The sequence below is a fragment of the Apodemus sylvaticus genome, chromosome 20 (genome assembly GCF_947179515.1).
Source record: "Apodemus sylvaticus chromosome 20, mApoSyl1.1, whole genome shotgun sequence".
Classification (NCBI taxonomy): Eukaryota; Metazoa; Chordata; class Mammalia; order Rodentia; family Muridae; genus Apodemus; species Apodemus sylvaticus.
Genome location: NC_067491.1, coordinates 57,672,820 through 57,682,274, shown reverse-complemented (window position 1 = coordinate 57,682,274; position 9,455 = coordinate 57,672,820). Strand labels below are relative to the sequence as shown.

General features: G+C 41.8%; 1 pseudogene; it reads right to left on the bottom strand.

Moving 5' to 3' along the window:
- Positions 1 to 2,985: 2,985 nt before the first annotated feature.
- On the bottom strand, positions 2,986 to 8,285 carry LOC127670622 (leucine-rich repeat-containing protein 58-like; annotated as a pseudogene).
- Between the last annotated feature and the right edge of the window lie 1,170 nt (positions 8,286 to 9,455).

Sequence of the window (9,455 nt, the reverse complement as noted above, 5' to 3'; positions counted from 1 at the left end):
TAGAAAGAGCAATTCTCAAATTCATCTGGAATAACAAAAAACCCAGGATAGCTAAAACTATTCTCAACAACAAAAGAAATTCTGGGGGAATCAGTATCCCTGACCTCAAGCAATACTTCAGAGCAATAGTCTTAAAAACTGCATGGTATTGGTACCGTGACAGGCAGGCAGATCAATGGAACAGGATTGAAGATCCAGAAATGAACCCACACAACTATGGCCACTTGATCCTCGACAACGGGGCTGAAAACATCCAATGGGTAAAAGATAGCCTTTTCAACAAATGGTGCTGGTTCAACTGGAGATCAGCAAGCAGAAGAATGCGAATTGATCCATCCTTGTCTCCTTGTACTAAGCTCAACTCCAAATGGATCAAGGACCTCCACATAAAGCCAGACACTCTGACGCTAATAGAAAAGAAGCTGGGGAAGACCCTTGAGGACATCGGTACAGGGAGAAAGTTTCTGAACAGAACAACAATAGCATATGCTCTAAGATCAAGAATTGACAAATATGACCTCATAAAATTACAAAGTTTCTGTAAAGCAAAGGACACCATCAAAAGGACAAATCGGTAACCAACAAATAGGGAAAAGATCTTCAGCAAACCTACATCAGATAGAGGGCTAATATCCAATATATACAAAGAACTCAAGAAGTTAGACCCCAGAAAACCAAATAACCCTATTTAAAAATGGGGTACAGAGTTAAACAAAGAATTCTCACCTGAAGAACTTAGGATGGCAGAGAAACATCTTAAAAATGCTCAACTTCATTAATCATCAGGGAAGTGCAAATCAAAGCAACCCTGAGATTTCACCTTACACCAGTCAGAATGGCTAAGATTAAAATCTCTGAAGACAGCAGGTGTTGGCAAGGATGTGGAGAAAGAGGAACACTCCTCCATTGCTGGTGGGGTTGCAAATTGGTACAACCACTCTGGAAATCAGTCTGGAGGTTCCTCAGAAAACTGGGCACCTCACCTCCGAAAGATTCTGCTATACCAGTCCTGGGCATATACCCAGAGGATTCCCCAGCATGTAATAAGGATATATATGCTCCACTATGTTTATAGCAGCCCTATTTATAACAGCCAGAAGCTGGAAAGAACCCAGGTATCCCTCAACAGAAGAATGGATCCAAAAAATGTGGTATATATACATTCAGCCATTAGAAACAATTCATGAAATTCTTAGGCAAACAGATGGAGCTGGAGAATATCATACTAAGTGAGGTAACCCAGTCTCAAAAGATCAGTCCTGGTACACACTCACTAATAAACAGATATTAGCCTGGAAAACTGGAATACCCAAAACATAATCCACACATCAAATGAGGTACAAGAAGAAAGGAATGGCCCCTGGTTCTGGAAAGACTCAGTGTAGCAGTATAAGGCAAAACCAGAACAGGGATGTAGGAAGGGTTGGGTGGGAGAACAGGGGAGGGAAGGGAGCTTATGAGACTTTCGGGGAGTGGGGGACCAGAAAAGAGGAAATCATTTGAAATTTAAAAATATATCGAATAAAATAAAAATAAAAAATAAAAATAAAAAAGAAATGTAATATGCAAGGATTCTGTATACAGTTGGCTTCTAATAAAGCACTATTCAAGAGATCACCTGATGTCCCACTGCAATCTTAAACTACTTTTGGCACTTACCAACTAGACTTCCTGTTACAGGTTGGATAATGATCAGCAGTGACAGTTACATGCTTTTTAATGTTAGCTTATATTTTTAGTATTTTATTCCTAATCAACTAGTTAGTAAAATTTATTAATTTCCGATGACAACACTTTCTGTTACTATTTTTCTTCCCCACCTTAGTGATACAATGTATTTAATGTTCTCTCAATGCTTTCTTCCGTGTTCAGTGGTTGCTGGCTCTGTGAACTCCTCTACTGAACACAATAGGCTCTGCTTCACTATACTTATGTAGTTGTAGTTTTTCTTTTAAATGTAGAGGAAGTCTTGGCTTAGTAAACAAGAGGAACAATGGAGACACGCGTGGTGGTTAAAATCCGCCCCCTTCCACCTTGAGACAAGTTTTCATGTGTGTAGCCCAGGCTGGCCTCAAATGTACTATGGAGCGTAGGTTAACTCTGAAGTCCTGTTCTTCTGCCTCTACCTCCCAAGTGCAGGTCTGAAGGTGTGCACAACTATGCCCGACTTTTCCTCATTTAGTCTGATGTTGTAAAGCAGGTTCTTAGACTACTTAGCAGTTCTTAGACTACTTGTCATCTAGATTTTTGGGAGGTCCAAAACTATTATTCTGCCTCTTGGTGAATACACAGATCAAGACTTTAGCCTCTCATTAAGTGTAAAAGACATTTACTTAGAAGAGATCATTGCAGTTAACACAAATAAAGTTAAGATGGCCATGGAAGCAGATGTTGGTGTACACCTATAATATCAGCAACTAGGGAGGCAGAGGACCCCTAGAATTGCCATCTGGAAGATGTCCCCTCTGGGAGTTCTTCCAGGGAGATCTCTTAGTTCCAGGCCAGTCCATTCTAAAGAGTTCCAGGCCCTCAGAACTCAGGTATTATGTATACAATTATTCAGCTAGTTAAAGTATATTTCCAAGTGTTTTGCACAGTGTCAGGTTATAGGTTGCCCTGAAATAATTTCTATATTAAGCTTCCATAATCTTGCTAGGATTAAGGAATTGCTAGTTTATATAAAGTTATTAACAATCACACAAGCCAAGAGCTGGTTTAAATATATTAAAAGTTATAGGCCTTACTGTCAAGTTAGTTGTTTAGAAAGGCTTTCAACAGTCCAGGGGTAACACAAGGAGAAGGTTCATTTTATTTGTGTATAGTGTTCAGCATAAACCAGCCATGGTAAGAGGACTGTGATGACTTCGTTAATCAACTCAGCTGTCCGAGGTTGTTCTGACTGATTGCAAACATGACTGTTCTTCAGAATGAACCATGCTGTTAGTGCTTCTTCAAAGACTTACATGAAAATTGTGGTCAATCAGCTTAATTTTGAACTGCCATTGATAATAAATTACACTCAAAGAATCTAAACTCGGGACCAGACTCACTCCTGCCAAATGTGAAGATAAAATGCAAAACCTTTCTTTCACACCATGGCAAAGTCTTACATGGACATTCAAGACGAAAAACGCTCAGGTCTCCAATCAACTTCAAGACCCGGTTTCTTTTTAAGTCACTTCTGCTCCGTGTTTTATCAATACCCACTGCTCCCCAACCATGAAGAACTTTCTGCATTCTGTGTGCACTGGCTGCATCTTCTGAGTCAGACCCACTCTGGGATGTGGAGTTGTGTGAGGCAGAGTGCAGTGGGAGGAGCATTCTGGAGCACGCAGTGCAGGAGGGAAGACGGTACTTCCCACAGAAACCCACAACCTTAATTTGTCTGACACCACAGTCAAAATAGACTCCACCACACTTTGGGTTTTGGACAATTGTTGGCTGAACCCAAGTATCTATGAAGATTCCCAGGAAGTCCATAGTGTGTGTATGAAATACTTCGGATCTTAATGGTCCTTAAGGCTAATTCCAGAAGAGCTGTATGGTCATGTAAAATCTCTAACAAAACAACCAACCAACGGGTTTCCTCGTAAACTCAACTTTTCCAGGGAATAAGATTGCGGATCTCTCGAGGCAGGTATGTCACCAAGTTATGAAAACTGAGGATCGAAGCGAAGGCAACTGTGATTGCTGAGTAAGCATACTTTGGATCTTGTCATGCAGCACCGAGTAACTCAGAGAAGGCAGATTTGCTAATTCTTCTGGTGGGATTTCTTCAATGACATTTACTCCAAGGTATAAACATTCTAAACTCTGCAAGTTCTCCATCTCTGCCAGGATGCTCTGCAGCTAATTGCTGCCCAGCCCAGGCTGAAGGTCTGAAGCACATGCAGCTCCAACAGCGAGGCAGGCAGCTCCTGGAAGCTATTGCCACTGAATTTGAGGACCTGCAAGGTGCAGCAGAGCAGCAACTGGGCTAGGCAGGCCCTTGGGAAGCAAGCCTGGGCCACCCAGCCGGTTGTTCCTGACCAGCAGCATGCGCGGGCCACTCAGTGTCAGCAGCTCAGGTCCCAGAGCTGCAAGCTCATTGCCACTCATGTCCAGGAGCCTGAGGAGGAAGCCACAGCTCAGCGCTCCCATGGCAGCGACCAGCAGCAGCCACAGCAGCGCCTCACACAAGCCACTCCACTCCTCGGTCGTGCCTTCAGCTCAGACTCCAGGGCCTCCGCCCCACATGCTGTGAACGGAACAGTTGAGTTTGGCCTCCTGAGCCCGGTGTCCTCCGTCCAGCAGGATCCTAGGACGCCTGATGAGTCACTGCATCCTGGAACCTGAAGGGTTGGTTCCACCCCATCAGAAGTGGTGCAGCATGGCCCTGCCCAGGCTCACCCCTGATGCCAGCCGAGTCAAGCCTCAACCTTCTTCTTTACTCTTTGTCTAATATCCACTTACATGTAAGAATATACAGTTATAGATTTGGTTTATTGCTAATATTATCTTAATGGGGTTCCCAAATTATAGGAGAATTTGCATGTCTAAGTGTGAGGCACTGTCCTTCCTCCCAGATTGTGCTAAATGCTAAATAAATTTCCTGGTAGCAAATGACTGGACAGGGAGACAGAGGTGGGACTTTAGATTTCCCAGACAGTAGATCACTGAAAGAAGGAAGGTTTAGAATTGCATACTAGGGAATCAGAGGATGGAAAGGTCTCCCATTCTCATGGATTGATAGGTTTAATACAGTAAAAATGGGCATCTTACTAAAAGAAATCTACTTATTCAATACAATCCCCATAAAAATAGCAACACAATAATTTACTGACATGGAAAGAGCAATTCTTAGTTTCACATGAACGAAACAATTCTGAACAAGTAAAGACTTCTGAAAGAATCACCATCCCTGACCTCAAGCTGTACTACAGAGCAATAGTGATATAAATTGCGTGATAGTGGACATGGACAGTCAGGTTAATCAACCGAATAGAATCAAAGACCCAGAATTAAACCCACACACCTGTGGACACTTGTCTTTTGATAAAGAAGCCAAAACCATACAACCAAAATTATAGCATCTTCAAATCAGACGGGCACTTAGCACCTTATTTTAAAACAGCGGTGGATTACAATTACGCTGATACCAAAGCCACACAAAGATCCAACAAAGAAAGAGAACTTCAGACCAATTTCCCTTATGAACATCGATGCAAAAATACTCAATAAAATTCTTGCCAACCGAATCCAAGAACACATCAAAACAATCATCCACCATGATCAAGTAGGCTTTATCCCGGGAATGCAGGGTTGGTTCAATATACGGAAATCCATCAATACAATCCACTACATAAACAAACTCAAAGAACAAAACCACATGGTCATTTCATTGGATGATGAAAAAGCATTTGACAAAATTCAGCATCCCTTCATGCTTAAAGTCTTGGAGAGAACAGGAATTCAAGGCCCATACCTAAACATAGTAAAAGCAATATACAGCAAACCGGTAGCCAGCATCAAACTAAATGGAGAGAAACTTGAAGCAATCCCACTGAAATCAGGGACCAGACAAGGCTGCCCCCTTTCTCCTTATCTTTTCAATATTGTACTTGAGGTACTAGCACGGGCAATTCGACAACATAAGGAGGTCAAAGGGATACAAATTGGAAAGGAAGAAGTCAAACTATCATTATTTGCAGACGACATGATCGTCTACCTAAGTGACCCAAATAACTCCACTAGAGAGCTCCTACAGCTGATAAACAACTTCAGCAAAGTGGCAGGTTATAAAATCAACTCAAGCAAATCAGTGGCCTTCCTATACTCAAAGGATAAGCAGGCTGAGAAAGAAATTAGGGAAATGACCCCCTTCACAATAGCCACAAACAGTATAAAGTATCATGAGGTGACTCTTACCAAACATGTGAAAGATCTGTATGACAAGAACTTCAAGACTCTGAAGAAGGAAATGGAAGAAGACCTCAAAAAATGGGAAAACCTCCCATGCTCATGGATCAGTAGAATCAATATAGTTAAAATGGCCATTTTGCCTAAAGCACTATACAGATTCAATGCAATACCCATCAAAATCCCAACTCAATTCTTCACAGAGTTAGAAAGAGCAATTATCAAATTCATCTGGAACAACAAAAAACCCAGGATAGCTAAAACTATTCTCAGCAACAAATGGAAATCTGGGGGAATCAGTATCCCTGACCTCAAGCAATACTACAGAGCAATAGTGTTAAAAACTGCATGGTATTGGTACAGTGACAGGCAGGAGGATCAATGGAACAGGATTGAAGATCCAGAAATGAACCCACACACCTATGGCCACTTGATCCTCGACAAAGAGGCTGAAAACATCCAATGGAAAAAAGATAGCCTTTTCAACAAATGGTGCTGGTTCAACTGGAGGTCAGCATGCAGAAGAATGCGAATTGATCCATCCTTGTCTCCTTGTACTAAGCTCAAATCCAAATGGATCAAGGACCTCCACATAAAGCCAGACACTCTGAAGCTAATAGAAAAGAAACTGGGGAAGACCCTTGAGGACATAGGTACAGGGAGAAAGTTTCTGAACAGAACACCAATAGCGTATGCTCTAAGAGCAAGAATTGACAAATGTGACCTCATAAAATTACAAAGTTTCTGTAAGGCAAAGGACACCATCAAGAGGACAAATCGGCAACCAACAAATTGGGAAAAGATCTTCAACAATCCTACATCAGATAGAGGGCTAATATCCAATATATATAAAGAACTCAAGAAGTTAGACTCCAGAAAACCAAACAACCCTATTAAAAAATGGGGTACAGAGTTAAACAAAGAATTCTCACCTGAAGAACTTCGGATGGCGGAGAAGCATCTTAAAAAATGCTCAACTTCATTAGTCATTAGGGAAATGCAAATCAAAACAACCCTAAGATTTCAACTTACACCAGTCAGAATGGCTAAGAATAAAAATTCAGGAGACAGCAGGTGTTGGAGAGGGTGTGGAGAAAGAGGAACACTCCTCCACTGCTGGTGGGGTTGCAAATTGGTACAACCACTCTGGAAATCAGTCTGGCGGTTCCTCCGAAATCTGGGCACCTTACTTCCAGAAGATCCTGCTATACCACTCCTGGGCATATACCCAGAAGACTCCCCACCATGTAATAAGGATACATGTTCTACTATGTTCATAGCAGCCCTATTTGTAATTGCCAGATGCTGGAAAGAACCCAGGTATGCCTCAACAGAAGAGTGGATGCAAAAAATGTGGTATATCTACACAATGGAGTACTATTCAGCCATTAGAAACAATGAATTCATGAAATTCTTAGGCAAATGGATGGAGCTAGAGAATATCATACTAAGTGAGGTAACCCAGACTCAAAAGGTGAATCATGGTATGCACTCACTAATAAGTGGATATTAACCTAGAAAACTGGAATACCCAAAACATAATCCACACATCAAATGAGGTACAAGAAGAAAGGAGGAGTGGACCCTGGTTCTGGAAAGACTCAGTGAAACAGTATTCAGCAAAACAAGAACGGGGAAGTGGGAAAGGGTGGGTGGGAGGACAGGGGAAGAGAAGGGGGCTTGCGGGACTTTCGGGAAGTGGGGGGGCTAGAAAAGGGGAAATCATTTGAAATGTAAATAAATTATATCGAATAATAAAAAAAAAAAACTAAAAAAAAAAAAAAAAAAAAACAGTGGTGGATTAAGTAAGGGATTGCTTGCTAGAACCCTTCCCCTCATGTCCAGATGCCTCTTGCTTGTTTGGCTAGGGAGAGATTTGGAGCAATAAACTTCTATTGAACCAGAAGAAGAGTCAAATTTGCAGAAGAATGTTTTTACATGAGTAAACATGGATAAACTCACATAAAACTACATATGGATTCATGCTTACACATTCATATATCTCCATTAAAACCAGTTGGGCCAAACTACATCCTTATCTCATAATTACACACAAACACACACACACACACACACACACACACACACACATCTATACTTACAAATGCATTTGGAACAAAACATCAAGCACCAGCACAGAATGAAATCATTCATTCTGGATGAAAAATGAGCTCCAATATTTATTGCATAGAGAAAAAAAAGCTTCTTCAAGTTTGTTGCTAAATGAATTTAACCCAAGTCCATAGCAGAACGCTTTGTCCTCTTTAGTACAACTAAGCTTGCCTTGCTTTTAAGAAAAGACATGTTCTGTCCTGTGGTAAGGAGGGTCCTACCTGCTCCTTCCACTCTCTCTGTAGTTTCTTGTTTTTGCCTCTTTTTCTCTGCATTGTGCATATTGCTCTTATTTTATAAAGTTGCCTTATATTTAAGATATTAAACTCTGTATTCTCCTTCTAAGCTTGCTCCCTCCTCCTGCTCTGATGTAACAATGCTCTTACTTTCAATGTGTTTGTTACTTTTTATTTCACTCAGTTTTTATTAGATATTTTCTTTATTCACATTTCAAATGTTATCCCCTCTCCTCATTCCCCCTCCAAAAACCCCTATCCCATCCCTCCTCCACCTGCTTACTACACCACCCACACCCACTTCCCTATCCTGGCATTCCCCGTCACTGGGGCGTGGAGCCTTCACAGGACCCAGGGCCTCTCCTCTCATTGAGGTCTGACAGGGCCATCCCCTTCAACATATGTGGCTGGAGCCATGGGTTCCCCCATGTGTTCTCTTTTGTTGGTGGTTTAGTCCCTGGGGGTTCTGGGGGTGCTGGTTGGTTCATATTTTTGTTCCTCCTACGAGGCTGCAAGATCCTTCAGCTCCCTGGGTTCTTTCTCTAGTTCCTCCATGGGGGACCCTGTGCTTCGTTCATTAGTTGGCTGTGAGTATCCACTTCTGTATTTGTCAGGCACAGACAGGGCCTCTCAGGAGACAGCCATATCATCTTCCTTTCAGGAAGCACTTGCTGACATCCACAATAGTGTCTGGGTTTGGTGACTGTATGAGGGATGGATCCCCAGGTGGGGCAGTCTCTGGATGGCCTTCCCTTCAGTCTCTGCTCCACATTTTGTCTCTGTATCTCCTCCTGTGGGTATTTAGTTCCCCCTTCTAAGAAGTACTGAAGTCTTCCTTCTTCTTGAGCTTCATTTGGTCTATGAATTCTATCTTGGGTGTTCCAAGCTTCTGGGCTAATATCCACTTTTTAGTGAGTGCATGCCATGTGTGTTCTTTTGTGACTGGGTTACCTCACTCAGGATGATATTTTATAGTTCCACCCATTTGCCTAAGAATTCCATGAATTTGTTGTTTTTAATAACTGAGTAGTACTCCTTTAGGCAAATATCATCTACAAATAGTGATATTTTGATATCTTCCATTCCAATTTGTTTGCCTTTTACCTTCTTTTGTTGTCTAATTGCTTTTGCTAGGTCTTTGAGTACTATATTGAACAGGTAGGGAGAGACTGGACAGCCTTGTCTAGTTCTTGATTTTAGAGGGGTTGC